Source organism: Balaenoptera ricei, chromosome 3 (assembly GCF_028023285.1).
Source record: "Balaenoptera ricei isolate mBalRic1 chromosome 3, mBalRic1.hap2, whole genome shotgun sequence".
In the NCBI taxonomy this organism is placed as follows: domain Eukaryota; kingdom Metazoa; phylum Chordata; class Mammalia; order Artiodactyla; family Balaenopteridae; genus Balaenoptera; species Balaenoptera ricei.
This window is the reverse complement of record NC_082641.1, coordinates 153,203,137-153,223,237: the sequence shown is the minus strand read 5'-3', so window position 1 is coordinate 153,223,237 and position 20,101 is coordinate 153,203,137.

Sequence of the window (20,101 nt, the reverse complement as noted above, 5' to 3'; positions counted from 1 at the left end):
GGGGCTGCGCCGGGTGACCGGCTCCAGCCGCGCCGGGCGCCCCGCCCCCGCCCCGCCCCGCCCCCGCTGCCCGGGGCAGAGGCGGCTGCCCGCGCCGGAGCCGCGTTAATTGCTCTCGGCCCCGGCACTCAGCCTGCGCGGAGCCGGGACAACCTCGCTCCAGGAGGAATGACAATTCGCCCTAATGGGACAACCTCGCTCCCAGAGGAGTGACAATTCCTCCTAATGGGCCGCTCGTTAGCAGCCTATTCTCCCGAACCCGGGTATCAGAAGCGGGCAGACAAGCGGACGCCAACGTCCGCCTGGAATTCCACAACACCGCTCCCCCACCATCCCCCACCCTGCCCCAGTCCTTCGCTGTGTGACCTCGGGCAAAAGGCTGCTCCTCTCTGGGCTCATTTTTCTTACCTGTGCAGTGCGGAGTAGGAATGGGGACGATCAGACCTCACTAGGGCGGGCATATTTCCAGGCAGTTGAGAGATCACTTTTCGAGTTACAGAGCAGGAAGGCGAGTAGACGGGCATTCGGGGTCGCTGCTTGAGGTTCTTGGGGGGTGGGAGGTGGTGCAGATCCGTTGCTTGTGAAGTTCTGGACGCTCCAATCAGTTTGCTATGGCCCCCGCCCACTGAGTTCAGGACCCAGTCTGAAGAGAAGGGACCTTTGCCAAAGCGCTACACAGATTACGCAAAGCTACCTGAAGCCTGAGCTTTCATGGCTTCCCATTTTACAGATGAAGAAGTCGAGGCGCAGACAAGAGAGAGGTTGGCCTGAAATTTGCTGTGGGCGGAGTCTGATTCAACAAGGTCCCCCTGGAAGTAGCCCACAACGGAGACATCCTCGAAGGAGGGGGGAAGAAATGGAGGCAGATGTTGTGCCTCTCTGCGGGTCCCACGGCCTCGGAGAGGAGTGAGCCAGTTCATGGAGACGTAGTTGTTTCTGGCCACAGCAGGTGTGAGGGTTGCAAAAGGGGAAAGAGTCGTGAGTTCCGCGCTCCTTCAGTAGTTCCGTATTCAAATCCAGGCCCTACTTTTTGCCATTTGCCACCATCACTGCACTGGGCGCCTTAGTAACCTCTTTTAGAAAAGATGCTCAGTATATAGGGTTGCTGGTGAGGACCAGGTGAGAAGCCTTATAAAAAGCAGGTAACACAAGAGTGTGGCTGTCTCAGGCACCCCACCCAGGAATGACTGCAAAGGTTCTGCTTCCAGTCTCCTGGAGGGTTTAAACAGGGCTGAGCCAGTTATTTCCTGTGGGACTCTGGATAAATCACTTCACCTCTCGGCACCACCGTTTCCTTAGCATGGGAGTGTCTAGCGTTCAGTAAATGTTGGCTGTTATTATCGTTTCTTAAATCCCTGTTGATAGTATTTTTTACCACCCTTTTCAATAGATCTGCCTGACATCACACACATCTGGGATCCACTGATACAAAGTTGGATAATTTGAGGTATGAGAAGATAACTTTTTTGAGCCTTTTTTTGCCCTCTCTGCAAAATGGGTATAACTACCCACCTCTTCAGAAGGAAGGAGCTTGACAACTCTGTCAAGTGAAGGATGGGGATCAAGGGAAGAAGAAACGTCTAGACAGACAGCAAGGAGTATCTCCCGTTTCCCAGTCCTTGGGCACAGCTTGCTGGCACCTTCCCAATCCCGGCCTGCACTGGCGAGAGGTTCCCAAGCAGGGCCCAAGCCCTGATGTGTCTGCACGGAAAGACCCAAAAGGCTCCCTGGAAGAGGTGGCCCCAGGAAGCTGGGTGGCTGCAGTTCTATGGAATGAGTCCAGACATCCAGGATAGCACCAAGGGCATCTTGCCCAGCCATTCACATATCTCTGCCCGCCCCCACCCCATCCCTTCTCAGTTTGCCCATCTGTAAAACCAGGAAAACTACCCATACTGAACTGGGCTAAGATGAGCTTTAAACCACTGTTCGGCTCCCTCCTATACCTTAAGCGACCCTGTGGTGGAAAGGCCCTCATTCCTCCTTAAGGAGGAGAAAATTGAAGCTTAAGACTTGATAAGAGTTTTCCACAACTAGTAAATACCTGGCAGAGATGCACATCAGGGTTTGGCTGATACTAAAAATGTCTGTATTTTGCCTGAGGCAGAAGTTGCTGTAAAGGTGGGAGGAAAGGCACCTGCAGTTGTTCACAGCGATGAAGTATCTACCATTTCCATTTTCTTCCAATTAGACAGATGGAACTGTTGAGTCTGGGATGGGCTTAATTAGTAGCTAGGGCACACAGAGAAAGCGCATGCTGCATTATGGATTCCCAAATAGTTCGGCAGGAATCTGAAATCTCTCTTATTTAGTGGCCTCCAAATTGGGTTAGATTCAAAATGCAGTTGACTGGGCATGGGCGAGGAGGGGAAAAGGAAATTTGGGGAGTTACTTAACAGACATAATTATATTTTCTGATCAAGGAAAATAGAATCTCTTCCAACTGCCCCACCCCCAGTTGCCTGGTGGGGAATAAGCAAGGTTTGTTTTACCTTAAGGATGAAGACAATTAGAAGCAATTAATCAGAATTCTGTTAATCATTTCTAGGGGAGGGGTTGGGGCATTGGAGCTGAACCCAGAGCTTGTGCCAGCCTTGGGAGGGGGTTGCAGGCTACACCCCTCCCCGCGGTGATGCAAAAACAGTACACCTTGGGCTTCCCTGGTGGCGCAGTGGTTGAGAATCTGCCTGCCAATGCAGGGGACACGGGTTCGAGCCCTGGTCTGGGAAGATCCCACATGCCGCGGAGCAACTAGGCCCGTGAGCCACAATTGCTGAGCCTGCGCGTCTGGAGCCTGTGCTCCGCAACAAGAGAGGCCGCGACAGTGAGCGGCCCGCGCACCGCAATGAAGAGTGGCCCCCGCTCCCCACAACTAGAGAAAGCCCTCACACAGAAACGAAGACCCAACACAGCTAAAAATAAATAAATAAATAAAATAAAAATTTTTTAAAAAGCCAGACCCTTAGCTCTTTAAAAAAAACAAAAAACAAAACAAAACAGTACACCTTGAGCTGTAGGCTTTGCAAAGTGCTTTCACATCCAGGACTTACTTGCTCCTCAGGATCGCCTTTGGGCGCGAGATACCCTGCTCTTTCTTATACCCCACAGGCCTCGGCTCCTTGAGTCCAACACCTCATTTCACCAAAGAGGTATCTGCAGCTCAGAGAGGCGTGGCCACCTTGCTGAGGTCACAAAAGGAGTCTGGTGGGAGAGCACATCAGTTCCGTCCCGGAGCCGCCCTGCACCTTCCAGGGACCCTCTGAAGCACAGACCCAGCCTCTCCAGGTCTGGATCCAGAAAGGTCTGATTTCAGGGTCCCTGGGATTTGTCATATGCCCCCACGGATCTGTGCTAGGTGCCCTGAATATCCCCTGACACAGTGAGGGACACAATAAATATTGGTTGAGTTAATGAATAAGTTCGGGAATGGAAGCAGTGGCAGAGACCGTAGGTACCTCTCACCCGGCTCGGAAGGTCGCCTCTCCCAGTGACTAGGAATGAACCTTGAATTGTGAGGGGTAGACTCATGTGTCTTAACAATTGGAACCGACACTGGATTCTTGCGGGGATGGGTCGGATTTTTAAATTGTCCCCAAAGAAACACTGAAAGCTCATTTTGCCCCAAACGCTTAACTTGCTAGGCTTTCAATTAATCTCTACCTCCCCCCCTCCCTCGCCCATCCCTTCACAGATGGAGAAAGAGTTGGGGAGATTGTTGCCTGCCCAAGGTCATGCAGCAACTAAGTGACCCAGTCAGCATTTGACCCCCGGTGCATCTGCCTCCAAACCCTAAACTGGTTTCTCTTTATCATCCTCCAGATCGCACTTCTTCTGCCCCTGACATGACGCAGGCAGAGAAACTCAGCATCCTGCTGTTATCTTCTCGGCTCACTTTAGCAATATCTTGACTTTGTGGCATTTCCCAGATTTCCTAAAACAAGAGCGTGTTTATACTATAGGAAAAAAGGAAAAAGAAAAAAAAAGACCTAAATGTATTCAGAAAAAATATAAACTCATAGTTTCTCCTCCTCCTACTAATAGCAGACAATGCTTACTGAGTGCTTAGTACACACCAGACCCTGTCCTAAGCACTGACGTGTACTCACTCATTCAATCCTCACAACCCTATTTGGTAGATGCTATTTTATCTTCATTTTACTGAAGGGCAATCTGATTCTCAGACATGGAAAATCTAGATAAATATAATTTCTCTTTAGAACTGTGCCTGTGCAAAGTGCATTTTCTCCCCATCCTCTACCTACCTTCCAACCCTAGAAAATAAGTCACCATCATTTAAATAGAAAAATGAATTTTATTAGACCCACAAACTTTAAATATAGTTAGGCCTTACTCATAATGCTAATTCTGTTCATAACTTAAAGTGCTTGTGTGTATGGTAGGTTGATAAAATTGGCACGTTTTCTCTTTTCCATCTCTTTGCAGCTCATGACTTTTTGCAAATGGATTTAGTCTTTGTGGGGAGGGTAGGAGAGTGAAGAGAAAGGACCTGGGCCTCGGTCAAGAACAAGGGTCCTGAGCCCCACATGTCACTAACTTGCTGGGTGACTTTAAGCAGATGCTCCACCTCTAGGGTCCCCTATTCACCTCCCTGGCAAATGAGGGGAGTGTAGTTGCCTTTCCTGTCTCTTCTGGTTTTGTAGTTCTCTGATAAAGGAGTGTGTGCTCCTGTTCTGTCTCCCGCCAGGCTGCCTGAGGGGTCCAGGAAGGTGGCGGCAGAGGGTGGAAAATATCCCAGGCAGTAGGGGATGCTAGTGGGGACCCCCGTTTTATCCTGGGCCAGCTGTGTATCCTGGGGCAAGTTCTCCCCCATTCTCTGAGCTGAGCCTCACTCTCCCCATCAGACAACTGGGGCTAAACATCCTTATTTCAGGGTGGTGGGAAGATCAATGGGCTCGTGGATATAAAACTCTGGGAGAGGTTAGCCCCCTCCTGTCCCCTGCTGCTGGTCTCCTGTGTGAGAATAGAAGAAAGTCTCTGACTCAGCAGATGAGAAGCCTGGGAGGAAACCTTGTGGATAATTGTTAATGATACAATTAGAGCTGACACTGTTGGTGCAGACAATTGCAAAGAGGCTTACGAAAATGATGCTTGCTAAGAATCCTTGGGGCCTTTGGGCAGCCCAAGGAAGCTTTGCCCCGTGGTGGCACAGCCCTTCCCAGAAAAAGAATCTTAGAGAGTCCCTTGGACAGGACATGAAGTAACATTTAGGCACGTGACAAGAAAGTTATTCCCTTTTCAGTGATCTGATAACCCATTATACTCAGGAGACTGTCTCGGCACAACGTTAATACCTCGGCAATGATTGCTAACCTCCTGTGGACCAAGCACCAGGCGTCGGTCTTCAGGAGGCAACAGCAACTAGTGAGACAAGGACAGTCTTGCTTCCATTCTACTTATTTTCAGAGTGAACCCATCTACGGCTGGTAAATAATACTGTGACATTAATTTCCCTTTACAAATCATTTTTGTTGTTGTTGTTTTAAAACGAGAGTTTAGTTAAACGTTAATTAAATAATACTACTGTTGGTATTGGGATAAGGCCAACAATCATAACGATTGTTCTTTGACAAGGGAACAATCGTGTAGGCGGATGCTTGAAATTCAGGTTAGCACTGATTTACAGAAGAGAACACTGCATTTCCAACAGCACCATATCTAGATGGAATCCTGCTCCACCTCCTCCTAGCTGGGTGGCCGTGGGCAAGTTACTTCCCCTCTCTGGACCTTGATTTCCTTATCTGTAAAGCTAGGGGAATGGTGATCATTCTGATCTTCTAGGTTTGCAGGAAGAATCTATTCCAGAGATAGTAGATAGATGACCATACCATGTTGGAGATATGGGGTTGTTTGTATTATTAGTAAACAATGAATGGGAGAATTTGGTCAAAACACTAGCTTATTTACCCTGGACCTCGTTATCTGATAGCTTAGTAGTAATTGTAAAAGAGGGGAAGAATTCTTTGAAAGCTGAAGGTTCTATTTAAAAATCACTTACCCTTGTTTAATAGATCCATCTTCAGTGTCTGGATATTCGGACTGTCTAACAAATACTTCCACAATATTCAGAGAACTTCACTGTACTCTGTAGGCAAAATTCAGCTCCTCTAAATTGCAAATAAGGCAGAAAATGATTTTTCCTTTGTCATTTTTGTAAATGATGAAATGCATTGCCTGATCTGTCATTTTTTTCATTTCTTTCATCCTTCCTCTTTATTTCCCTCCCTTCCTCCCTCCTTTCCTCAGGCAGCTGTGTGCTGAATTAGTGCCAAGCCTGGAAAACAGACATTACCCAGGCAAGTTCCTGCCCTCAAGAGTCTCCCACTCTAGTGACAAGATAGCCTCATCAGTTACTCCATACAAATGTCAAAAGGACTACCCCGCAGCCAGATTCATCTCGCAGAATTCTTTCACTCTCACAGTGCTGTCCCGAAGACAGTTTAATAAAACATCTGAATACATTGCCAACATTTAAAAATCAGGGGACTTTCCCTAGAAATCTGGCATTCTGGCTTCTCTGTATCAATGTGCAGGTGAGTGGCCCCAGGTGTGTTCTCAAGCACTGATTCTTTTTGAGATGAGACATGCCTTCCCTATGCCTCACCAGCCAGAGTGTAAACCCTACTATGGGATATGATGGGATGTGGTTCCGGAAGGTACAGGGGAGCTTGTGGGATGGTGGGATGCCCAGAGGGGGGACTGACCCACTCAACCTTGGGTGTTAGGGTTAGGCTGCTGGAGGAAGTGGCATTTGGACTGAGCCACCGAGGGTGTTGCCAGGTGGAGAAGGGGAGAGAGTTGCTGGCAGAGGAGATAGTATGTGAAGAGGGACAAGAATTGAAATGACCTGTGACTTGTGTGTTTGAGTTTCAAGAGGCTCAGGAAGAAGCGGTGGGGGTGGGGGGGCGGTGCTGGGGGTGCAAACAGGCTAGGGAGAAGGGTGGTGGAGGGAAGAGCCGCACTCGGGGAGCTGCAGCTCAGTGGTGAAGGGTCTTTCTTCTTTATCTTTCCTTCCTTTTCTTTCTGTCCTCTTTTTACTAAATTCTTCGTTTAGAATTTCAAAAGCAACAGATATTCATGATAACCAGTGAAACAAATCAAAGATAAGTAAGGAATGAATAATCGCTCTCATTTTTTTTTGCCATCAACATAAGTAGGATGAACAATCGTGTATCCTTAGACGCTCCTAATTATATACAAACACAAAATAGCATACAGAAAAGTGGAAATTGATGGTGTTTTGTGTGTCCGTGTGTGTGTGTGTGTGTGTGTGTGTGTGTGTGTATGTGGCTCTCTCTATGTAACTATCTGTGTGACTTGCTTTCTTGTCTAATTCATATCACAGACATCTCACCATCCATTCTTTTTATGTTTCATAGTAGGGCTATATTAGAATGCATTTCACCATTTCCTTCTTGATGGACCTTTTTCCCCCCAATTTCTCCTACTGCCAAAAATTCTTGAAAAAATAATCCTTGCAAACCTTCATCCTCACACTGTTATTTTTAAAGGTTTAATTTCTAAAAACTGAGATTGCCAAGGCCAAGTGTGTGTCTTTTTCATCTGAACAGATATTGCCGAATTATTTTCAAAAAACCCTTTTCCGGTGCACATTTCCTCTCGCAGCATTCGTTTCTCCCCCAGCTCTGCCAGAACTGGATAGCATTGCTCTGGTTTAATTTCTGCCACAGAGTGTTTTTTGAGCAAGAGAGTAATAGAGCTCCACATCCCTTTGAGAAACTCCCTGGGGAGCATTATGGAAAATGGGAGTGGGGGGGTGGGGGAGATGCTGGAAGTAATAGGACCAATGAGGAGCTTGTTGCAGGCTTCTGGGAAGAGGGGGGCAGCACTGAGGATGGGAGGATGAGGAGGGAATGGAGAGGTAAGTCAGGAAGAAGTAGAGATGCTGCTTAGAGCATCCCAGGGCTAGAGGGTGCCCTGCTGGCACCTCAGGTCTGACTGCATGGTGAGGAGTGGGAGTACACCCTCCTGCTGTTTCTCATGTTCCTAGTGGCCACCCCAAGCGTCCTGTCCTCCAAGTTCAATTTCAATAACCTCACATGTCTGGAGCCCTGGGCCAAGGCAGCGGGCCACTTAGAACAGAAGTGCTCTCTCACTCCGTCGCTCAGGGCCTGGGTGGGCAGGGCAGGGCAGGCAGACAGACATGCTTCCATGCAGGGCGAGCCTGGGAGCCAGCCTTGCCAATGAAATCACTGGTGAGGTCACAATTTAGGTTGATAATTAGCAGCGTTGTTTCACCTAATCCTTACTGATTTGCTTTTGAACCTACGCAGCACCTAGCGACAGGTGTGTTAGCAGCATTCAAAGGCTTGGATTCCTAGAAATGGGCTAGACAGGTCCAGGCTGCTGAGGGAGGGGTGGGATTCCTGCTGATGTTCCTGGGGCGCCCCTGAGAGTTTTCCTCCAGCTCCCATGCCCCCCCTCTCTCTTTTGCTCTGTTGCTCTCTCCCTTTGTTGCTTGGGCTCTTTCTCCCCTACCCTGGCATTGAAGAGCAGACTTACTTTCTCATAGGCCCCTGTAGTGCCTGAAAGGCCCTGGGAAGCTCTGGATCCCAGGGATGGGGCCATCTTCTTCTAAAGGGTTTCCCCAACCCTAAGGGAAGCTGGAGCAGTGATTCAGGGCCCCGGGAGAACCAGAGATTGTCATCAGTACAGGACGGCCTGTACAGTGTGTTTGCTCAGCCCTTAAATGGTCCAAGAGAGTGCGGTAAATTTTCCTTGACCATGGGTCCATCTGACCTCGTAATTAGCTCCATTCTCTATGGAGCACAATGTGGGGAGTTCGGATCTAATCACTGAGGTTTCTACCCTTGGCATGACCTCATAACTGATTCTTGAACAGTCACATGGACCTCCAAGCTCATGGGCATCAAATAGAGGTATTTAGCAATCCTGGACATGGATTAAAATGTGAGGGGTGGAATGGAACTGATCCATCCGGCCTTGACAGTGGGTCCTCAAACCAACACTCAGGTCCCCTCCTGGAAGAAGCAGATCTCATCTTCTCGTTCATCACCTCTGACCTGGCCGCATAGCACCAGAGGAAGAGTATACACCTCAGGGTCACTCAGACCAAAATGTGGGGCTGTGTGACCTCCGGCAAGTCACTTAACCTCTCTGAACATCAGTTCCTCATCTGTAGAATAGGGTGGTAAGAGTACTGACCGCCAAGAGCTCTTGGGAATATTAGTGGTGAAGGAGAGCAGGCACCTGCCACAGCAGGCACTTAACTCATAGTGACAATTTTTGAAAACCATTAGCTAAAATGACAGAGACCAATTGACTCTTTAAGGAGGAGGAGGAAAGGTGATGGGAACTGTTTTCTTTGCTGCTACCTCATTCCATTTCTGAGGCTGGCTCTTGGTCACCTAGGCAATGCCAGGTCATGGAAGCTAAGCTCCCCCTAGAATGTGTGCCCCTGTGGAGGCTCCAGGTGGGGTGCCCTGCCCCCAACCCGCTATGAGATTTGGGTTGTTCAAGTGTGTCCCTTGAGTCCAGGGGAGAAACTCAGGCTGAGCCATTGGCTGACACTGCAGTGTCAACCCTTGCTATTGGCAGAGATTGTTGGGACATGGGGCTTAACTCTCACGGTAAAAGGGAGCTCAAAACCAGTTGATGTCACGTTAAAACAAAAAAGAAAGAAATCATTTTTAAATTAAAAATTAAGTTAAAAAACCCAGCAGAACTCCAAAATCAGTTGGTGTCAAGGGGAAGGGAGGTCCTCAGGTTTGTTTATAAACATAGTTAAATAACTAAATAAAGGGGGGAAGAAGAGGGGAAGCAGCAGAGTGTTTGGGGGGCTGACCTCTGTTTTTCATGGAGAATGTTTCCCATTACGAGGGGGAAAGGCAGGCCACACATGGGCAGAACGAAAATATGCAGACGGGAGAATAATTGGGGGTGTCAGGGTCGTGGGATAATCTGTGAGTTTGTTTTCAAAATCTTCTTAAATGTTTCGTTACTTTTATAATTGAAAAAAAAAGTTTAAAAAATCAACTCGAAGTTGAATTTGGCTGGAACCAACTTACTCTGTTGGTGTGATTTCCCATATCATGTGTCCTTCCTTTTACTCCAGGAAAGGACCGGGGTGGTTTTTGATTTGTATTTCTTTTCTTCTCTAAAATCTATTTCATATCTCTCCTGCATGATCAAGTTTAGTTAGAATCTGGGTACCCATTTCAGAAGGGGTTCCCTTGCCGACTGGTTACAGCCTGTGTAGTGGTAAGGCCTGGAGGCCATGTGCTGCCAGTCATAACCTTGACTTCATCTTCCCTATTTACAGGTGGGGAACCCGGAGGCTGGGAGGGAGCAAGCCATTTGTCCAAGCTTAATCAGCTGTTATCAGGATATAATAGGTTTCAAACTGCTGAGTTTGTAGGTTCTCTTATAGCCCCAAATATTTCCCTTTCTTGGAAGGCATCTCCTTCTACAGTCTCCCAGGCAATATGGGAATCAAGATAGTGTTATTTACCCCCCTCTCTCTAACATGAATCTGTGGGACCCTCTAAGAGCTTCAAAGGGGGCAAACGTATAAAAATCTCTCTGAGCAGAAATAGAGACACACACGTAGAGAACAAATGTATGGATACCAAGGGGGAAGTGGAGGGGGGTGGGATGAACTGGGAGATTGGGATGGACACATATACACTATTGATACTATGTATAAAACAGACAACTAATGAGAACCTACTGTATAGCACAGGGAACTCTACTCAGTGCTCTGCGGTGACCTAAATGGGAAGGAAATCCAAGAAAGAGGGGATATATGTATATGTATAGCTGATTCATTTTGCTGTACAACAGAAACTAACACAACATTATAAAGCAAATATACTCCAATAAAAATTAACTTAAAAATAAAATAAAACATATATTAATGGAAAAAAAAATCTCTCAATCTCTCTCACACTTGCAGTCAACCAAGCATTTTCACTGTTGAGAAAACCCGAGTGGCATAAAAGCGATTTGGATAGAAAACAAATAAAACCCTGGTTTGGGAAGGAAAGCCAAAATTCCTCATTATCAATGACACTGCCTCTGGATAAACATTTAACTAATCCAATTCTTCTTCCTTTCTCCCCGCCTCCTTTGACTTTCTCCGGAGCCACAATGGCCCTGTTAGAACAGACGATGTTCAAGGTTTCCATCACAAGGCATGCTTTTCTGGGGTTTATTACTCAGCTGTAGAAATGTGCTCTAGGCAAAAAGTTGGCATTAAGTCTCATCTCTGAGGTAATTGGTGGGGATTTTTTCAAAAACCTTTTTTCTTTTTACAGACAATCTTGGAAAGGGTAACAAAAAACAAATCAAGAATTTACTGTTGGCAACTATGGGGTTTCACCCCCATGGGTTTTCCTCTTTAGTTTGGTTTGTTCTGTATTAATTTTGTTCTCCTCTGACCAGTCATTTGGAGGCAAAGTTATAGAGGCTATATCCCCAGACGTTCATCATTCATCCATCCATTCATTCTTCCTTTTGCAAATCTTTACCGAGTGCCTACTACACGCCAGACACTGTTCTAGACCCTGAAGACACAAAATATCCACGCGGTCTAAGCTCTTATGGGGCTGGCGTGCACACACACTCACGCACAAACCTCACGTGTTTCCGGACCGAAAAAAAATTCAATTTGCAGTAAGTGGTTGGCGTGGAGGAAGAACAGGGAAGGAGGTGCAGGCATGGGGGCTCTCATTTGAGAGAGGCTGGCCTGGGAAGGCCCTCCAAGTAGCTGACATTTCCTCTAAGACTTTGAGGTTAACAGGATCCTCATGCCAAGCCTGGGGAGAAGCCGGGGAGAGAGGAAAGCACGCATGAAGGTTGGAAAGAGCGTGGTGTGTTTGAAGAACACAGAGAAGGCCTCCTTTCTAGACAGCATTGAATGAGGGGTGGGGTGGGAGATAATAGTGGACACCTGCGTGGGCAGGGGGGCAGATCAGGCAGAGGGATTTCAGCTTTTATCCAAGTGCAAGGGGAAGCCGTGGCAAGATGCTCAGTAGAGCATGAAATGGATGAATTCTATTTCTGGAAGGTCTTCCTGGCCTCTGTGCAGGAGGCTGCTGCAGTTGCCGGGTTGTGGGCTGGTCCTAGAAAGCAGCGGAGGAGGGGAGAGTGTGGGATGAAGGGTGGTTGAAGGGAGACCTGGACACGCCCTGCTGGTGGCAAGGGGGAAGAGGGCTCGGGGATGACCCAAGGTGGTGGCGTCCAGCTGGAGCCAGGGATGAGCATGGTGCCATGACCCGAGGTAGGGAAGAAGCAGGAAAGGTGAAGGGAGGGAGATGTGAAGAAGGACTCCCTGGCTTCTGGTGCAGCCCAGGGTCGTTCTGATATTGACGGGTCCTGAGACAACGAGACTCACTCTGGAATCACTGCACATCACGCATCCGTTTTGAGTGAGGATCCCCAACTGCCTTATAAATAGTAATTAAAAGACATGGCATCCCAGATGGGCTGGTATAATTATCACCATTCAACTAAAGAGGAAAAGAATATCGTTCTTTGGTTTGGTGAGGAGAAGGCCTTGTCAGATCTGTCCGTGGGCCAGTGGAGAATAGTAACCCGCTCTGGGTCCAGGCTGGACAGGTGCTAAGCCTGTAAAATGCACTGTGAGGTGTGTGCAATTAACACCCGTATTTTACAGATGGCAAAACCAAGATCCAGAGTTTCTTTCTGGGCTTTCTAGCCCAGGAGGGACTCAAACCCTCTGGGATTCCAAGCCAATAGTATTTTCACTACTCCTATATGCTGCCTCCAAATAATTGGTCGTTACATCTGCAAAGCATTTTAGAGTTTACAATGCATTTAATGTTACAAAGCATTTAAACATGCATCACTTTGTTCATTCCTTACGATAACTCAGCTAAGCAGGAGGTGCAGAGGTGACTAGCCCCATTTTATAGATGAGGAAATGGAGGCTGAGAGAGGAGGAAGTAATTGCCTATGTTCTTATAGCAACAATAGTAACTCACATCTATATAATGATTTATAGCTTGCAGAATGCGTTCTGGTTTTGGACGTCACAATAGCTCCATGAGGTAAGTAGGCCTGGTGTTATTATTATCACTATTATTATCCTCATTATTATTAGTAGCAGTAGTAGTATTGATAGTATTCCCATATCACACATGAGTAAACTAAGATTCAGAGAAGTTAAGAAAGAAGATGAGAGATGAACATTTATATGTCAGACCCAGAGCTAGGTACCATGGCTATGTTATCTCGCTGAATCCTAGTAGCCCTCAGGAAAATATTTGCAAAGGCCTTCCTTCATTCATCACCGATTTATTCATTCGTTTGATTTACAGAGTGCCTCCTGTGGATCAGTTACTGTTCGAGGCACAGGGAATACAGTAGTGAACAAAAGAAAATCCTTGTCTTCACTGAGCATGTATTCTTTTGGGTGTGGGTGGAACAAACCATAAATAAACAAGTAACTATATACTATATGAGATGGCACTCGTGGCAAAGAAGGAAAATAAAGCAGGATAAAGGTAACAGAGAGGTGTGTGATGTCAGTTTGGTGAACGTGCTCAGGAATGACAGGGTGGTCTGATTTGGTGACAAGAGTAGAGATCTGAGTAAGGCGAGCAGAGAGGGCTTTCAGTGGGGTCTTGAAGGATGAGTAAGCACTGAAACGCTTTAGTGGGAAGCAGAGGAGAAACGCTAGTATGATGATCACCCTGGTGAGAGCAGCTTCTCTAGCTTGAGGGTTTAAAAGGTGCCCAGACTGTTACAGAGTCGCTTCAGTCCTAACCCTTACAACAATGGGATGTGGGTGTTGAGGGAAATTGAGGCTGAAAGGTGAACTTCACTGTCTCATAGCTAATAAGTTGCAGATTCAAGGCTGGATCCCGCCCCTGCCTGGCACCAAGCTGGCACTCCTGCCCATCCCACGTCCTCTGTGCGAAAGCTCAGGAGGAAGTGCAGGGAGTAAGGGGGAGGGTGATGTGAGTGCAGCCATGGGGAGGACCACACCCTTCAGGACTTGAAGGTCAGGCTAAGAATTAGGGCTCCATCCCGAAGGTGGTGGGAAACCAGGGTGGGGGGATGTTAAATAGGGACAAGACAGAAACAGGTTTATGTTTCGCTGAGAGCACTCTTTCTGGAGAGGGAAGGGGAGCATCTCGGGGCTCCTGGGGCAGCTGGAGGGATGAGGGTGCCATTTACTGAGATGGGGAGGTGAGGGAAGGGGGGCCTCCTCTCTGCCAGTCCTCCTGTTATCCTGTCTAATGCCAAAGTTCCTAAACTGGAGTCCAGGACCAGTTTGGGGGTGAGGAGAGGAGAATGCCTGTGCAACTGGATGGGAAAACATTACATCTTTATTTTGGTTGTCCTCCGAAATGCATCATTTCTTTTCATTATAAATGTAGGCAACAACCCAGAGTAGCACTACCAGTAACTGTGACTTTGTCACCTGTAATGTTTTCAGGTCACTTTACAGTTGTTATAGATATATTGAAACTTTGTTTCTACTTATCACTACTTCAAAACTTTGAAAGTCAGCACCAGGTGGTGTTGACTGATACATTAACAAAGAAACACCAGTAATAGCACATTGCAACCTTTTGATAAATGTATTTAAATACAATTAAGTGGCTTTGTTGTTTGATTTCATTCACTTCAAAACATTTCTTTGAGAAGACATCCATAGGGTTCAGCAGCTGCCAGAAGGATCCACCACACACAAAATGGTTTAGAACTGCTGAAAGGAACCCACCAGTTTCTTGTGCATCTTTTACCTTCAATTCTCTGCATTGATTCCGTAAGAGACAGTAGTAGTGATTCTGGCCTGGAGGCTCCTGGAGGCCGAGGTCTGGTCTTGTGCAAGTCCTTAGGCTTGAGGTTCATGGCTAGAGCTCAGGAAATGTTATTTTAATTTGGAATTGTTGTTAGCCAAGGGTTTTCCCCCACATCTGGATTTCTGGCTTCTCTTACAGAATCAGAAGGTCTGGCAGCTCTGGGCCCCTCCACCTCCCATGGCACAACGACAGGGGTTCAGAAGCAGCCAGCCCTGTGGACGGAGTGTCCCTCCCCAGTTCGCCACAGCTCCCAGGCACCCAGGGGTACACTCCCCGATAAGCCCCAAGGCCTTTGAGGTTTTGGCCCCCAGGTTGGGGACAGGTGTGACTTGGGGATACCTCCAAGTCACATTCCAACTCCAAGGGGAAACTTAAGGGCAAGTGGCAATTCACTGAACTGCTGCCGGCTGCCCCACTTTAGGAGAGAACAGCTGAGGCTTCTCCAGGCCCAACTGGCAGGTCAGAATGCAGGCAAATCCTGACCCCAGTGTTGTTTCTTGCTGCACTGAACTCGCTCCCTGAAAACCTTCCCATTGCTTCTCATCACAATGAGAATATTGTCCAGGCTCTGGAGAAGGTCCCGAGCACCTGGGCCCTCACTCCCCTGCCAGCTCCTCCAAGCCCTCTTCCTTCTTGGCCTTCAGGACAAGTATCACCTCCTGGGAGGGAGGGGTTCCCTGACCACTCTCCAAATTTTGTGCTCCTGTCCCCTGCCCCCAACACTCAAACACTTTCTTGCCATCTCGCTTTCTTCTCCTCAAAGCTCTTACCATCATCCAAAAAGGACGTTCCTAACTTATTCCTTTACTCTCAGCCTCCTACTGGCATGCAGACTTCACAGAGGCTAAGGCCGACCTGCTGCCCCATCACGAGCTTCCAGTAAATACGGATGAATAACCAGACAGCAGATGGAGGCCTTCTGCCATCCTGGTCCTGCACCTCATCTCTCTCTTCCCTCCATCCCTCACCCAGGGGTCAGAGTCAGGCTCAGGGACTGGATGGAGATGACCGTTGAGTAACTTACTTGGTGATTTAAAAAAGCTGACTTTTAAACCTTTGTCAAGATACTCTTGCAGTAAAATGTTGTGCCTTCCGCCGCCTTCCTGGGGGTCACTGGGAAAATCATTGAACTTTTCTGCCCCCAGTTCCTCATGCATGTCCCAGGGATAAATCACACTTTCCTCCTGGGGCCATCTGCCTGTGACCATGAAAGGCCCCAGGCCCGAGAAGTTCCCACCAGCACCTGAGCACATAGTAGGTGCTTGACTAAATACCTTGACCCCTTCATTCCCCGTCCCATCCCCCCCCTTCCCCTTTTCATTTGGAGCTGGAAGAAAGCGCGTCAATCACAGGATAATTTATGCAGCATGATATGCCTTTATTATTCCACGCTGAGTCGGGGCTTCTACTGTCCAATGAAGGTCAAAAGGAGGTATGGCTTTTATCTCTCCAGCAACTCTGGAAACACAGGGGGGAAGGGGCAAACTCCCAGAGGTTTCCTCTTGAAAACAAACAGATCCTCTCCCCTGCCCTGAATAGCTTTCCTCAATCAAAGCTGTAAAAGTCTGCAAGCAGCGGGACTTTGCCCTGAGCCTGGAGGGGGCTAATAAAGCATTGAATGGAGAGAGTGACCCCTAACTGGCAGAGGGGTCCCCGCTGGGCCCGGGCCCGCGCCGGCTGCCTCATGGAGAATCCAAAGGTCACGTGTCATTAGTCAGTGTCTTACAGCGACCCTTTCAAAATTATCGATAAAGGGGGAAGGCGACCCTTTCTGTTGAGAATCCCCCAAACGATTTTCTTCTCTCTTTTCTATCTTTTTTTTTTTTTCAATGTTGGAAAAGCTAGGCTGCGACATCTTTTTCTTGTTTGCTTTCAGAGGCAAAAAGAACCAGTTTGAAATCAGGAGTTTCATGCTTTGGGAGACATAAAAGTCAGGACCTGGTGCTTTTCTTTTTGATGCAGTTTTTCTGTGAAGCCTTGGGTCTGAGAAGCCACTCGATTTGGGTTCCCATGAAAATTTGTCTCGTTTTGTCCTTGTCCTCAAACTCTTCTCAACAGTTCTAAAAACTCCCAAGGTGTATCTTTCCTCCTTCCTAACCTCAGTTTGGCCCAAGGCCTGGGACCTCTGTAAAGACATGAGGGGATGCACACGGTGCTCAAACAGCTGTTAACCTCTGGCCATCTCCTTCTCTTCCGTGACTCAGTTTCCTCGTTGGTACAGCGTCCCAGGCCCAGGGACAAGTGACCTGGATGACCTCAGTAGGGTCTGAGGAGCACTTGAAAGAGATAATCAGCCCTTCCTCCAATGGGAAGAATGACAATGATCTTATTTCCTTTATTATTTACTTAGCCCGGGCAGGCAGTTTACACCTGAGGCCAACATGGGGTTGTGGTGGCATTAGTCCTTAATCCATTACGCTCGGATTGCTTCGATGACATTCCTAGGTAGTTGTTATATTGCTTTTTATTTGTTGTACATTTTGTGAAGTAATTAAGGGCCACATCATACCTCCTCTGCAATGCCTGCTGCAAAGGCAAATCTTGATGCATGCATGCGGGTGTGCGTGTACATGCGTGTGTGTGGGCAATATTGGTGTGTTGTATCCTGCACTTAGTAGAGAAGGTGGGAATCACCTGGAGTCAAAAATCCTCTGGGGAATTGCTTAAATCATTCACAGAACACTGCCTCTGTGGTTATGTGTGTATAACACTGTAGAGGAATAAACATGTACACAACAGAAACAGAAGCAGCAGCATTGGAACAAATTCCTTTTGCTTTGGACATCAGATGAAACGCTTGGCTGGTATTTAGAGGACAGGTTATATGAATATTTTTTAAACACTAGAATCTTGTTCCTCAGGGCAAGATGCTCAGAGGCACCCCACCCTATTTAAATCTCTCGTGTTAAAATCGAAGTTGAGTAAGTTAAATGCCCTTGTCATGTGACCTTCACAGTAATATTTTTTTTTTCCACTTGCCATTTGTGGGTATTGGGTTACTTTAACTCCCAATAAATTAATATTCCCACATCTCATTTGTCTCGTTGGAGGGGAACAGTTCTTGTGCAGGCCAGCACAGGCCACAGGTAAGCCACGTGGTTTTATAAAAGCGATGACATTGAACCACAGTGGTACGTGTGACTGCGGGATGAGATTTCCCCCCCACCTCCAGCTGGCAGCTGCCTGGTGTAGAGCTCAAGGCAGGAGCTCTGGGGTTGTTGCCTCTCCTTCCAGCAGAAGAATTCCTGGAGAAGGAACAGGGGCTGCATCATCGTCCTGCCCCCGGCCATTATTGGGCCAGGATGTAGCACAGAGCAGGCATCCGCGAACATTTACAGAATGAGAGCATATGAAAAAGGAGCCTGGCCAGAGGCTGGGGGAGGGTGGGGGGAGGGGTGGGCAAGTGGGGGGTGAGGTAATAGAGGTATGAGAAGGGGAAATTAGCAGGGAAAAAAAATGGGGAGATGGGGCTGTGAAGGCACAGCTGTTGTGTTGAAGAAACAGCTAACCAAACTGAGATCATTTTGAAAATGAATGATTCAAGGTCAGAACCTGTGTGCTCCCAGGGTTCCCTGACTAGAATGCTGGATTCTGCTCCCTTTCCTGACCTACTGGGGTCTCTCCACTTCTCTCTACCCACGCTGCTTGCTGCTTATAGCCTCTGCCTGGTCTACTGCGGGGGGCTGCAGGCCCCCCGGGGATGAAAAGGAAGATCCACTTGCCTTCAGTTCCTCTGGGCTGGACCAAGGCTTGGCCAGAGCAGCCACTCGGTGGCTTAGTGTTTGGTGGACAGCTTCTGAGTCCCACTGGACTCTAGCTCACAAGCGTTTAAGAGCCCACCAGAGGCTCTGGCTGGCTTGACATCAGGGCCTCCTATGTTTTCCAGTTGTCCCCAGAGGACTTCCCAAACCAAGTCCCTAGCCAAGCTGCAGGAACTCAGCCTTGGTCCCTTCTTGGACATCGACCCGCCTGAGAAATGGGGCCCAGTTGGGTTTGTCCTCCTGAGAAACAAGACCCTAGGGTTTCTGGCTGCCTCAGTTTTCCCACCTATAAAATGCAGCTTTGTCATACTTCCTACCTCATAGAGCCATTTTGAGGATTAAATGAACAAATGCATGAAAAGTGCCTGGCACAGAATTAGCTGCTATTATTATTGCTATTGCTGATTTTTAGTTTGTTTTTTACTTATTTTATTTTCATCTTTACTGTTTACTATTTTATTTTATTGTATTCTTACTGTTTGTTATTTCACTTCTTATAATGATTTCTATATTTGTGATATTGATTTTGATTCTGTGTGTTCTTTTTATTATTGATAACCAGCTGTTATGATGGTGATGCTCAATGGTTACATTTTTACCAGCCAGAATTTTTTTTACTGTCAGGCAGGAGTATGACATACAGCAGTATGATTATTTACTGTCTCTATCAATGTATGCATCAATCTCAAATAGTCATGAGGTGGTCACATACGATGCTTAAATATCTTTCCCTGCTCACCTGTGGTGGAGAATTTATACATTTATTTATTCCTTTATAATATTTTTAAAAATTATTTTTTATTTTTTAAATTAAAGTATATAGCTCATTTACAATGTCATGTTAGTTTCAAGTGTACAGCAAAGTGATGCAGTTTTATATATATATATATATATATATATATACACACACACACACACACACATATATATATACATACATACATATATATGTATATATACATACGTGGGTATATATATTCTTTTTCAGATTCTTTTCCATTATAGGTTATTACAAGATATTGAGTATGGTTCCCTGTGCTATACAGTAGGTCCTTGTTGTTTGCCTATTTTATATACAGTAGTGTGTGTGTATATGTTATCCCTAAACTCCTAATTTACCTCACCCTCCACCCCCACTATCCCCTTTGGTAACCATAAGTTTGTTTTCTATGTCTGTGAGTCCGTTTCTATTTTGTAAATAACTCCATGATTTCTTTTAAGTCACACAAGAGGCATCAAAATGTGACATGCCTCATTTGGCTCTGTTCAGACATTTTAAGAGGACACAGTTACCAAGAGTAGGGGGACAGCGTCACCTGCGCGCTGCACCTTGGCTTTTTCCCACGTGGAATGTGGATAATAACAGTATCTAATTCACGGGCCTGTTAGGAGACATAAATGGGACACTGTAAAGCTGTTAGCACAGAATGGTTCACAAATGTCAGCCATCGTTAGATAAGAGATGGTTCCTGGGACCTCAGTTTCTTCCCCAATAAATGGATGTGC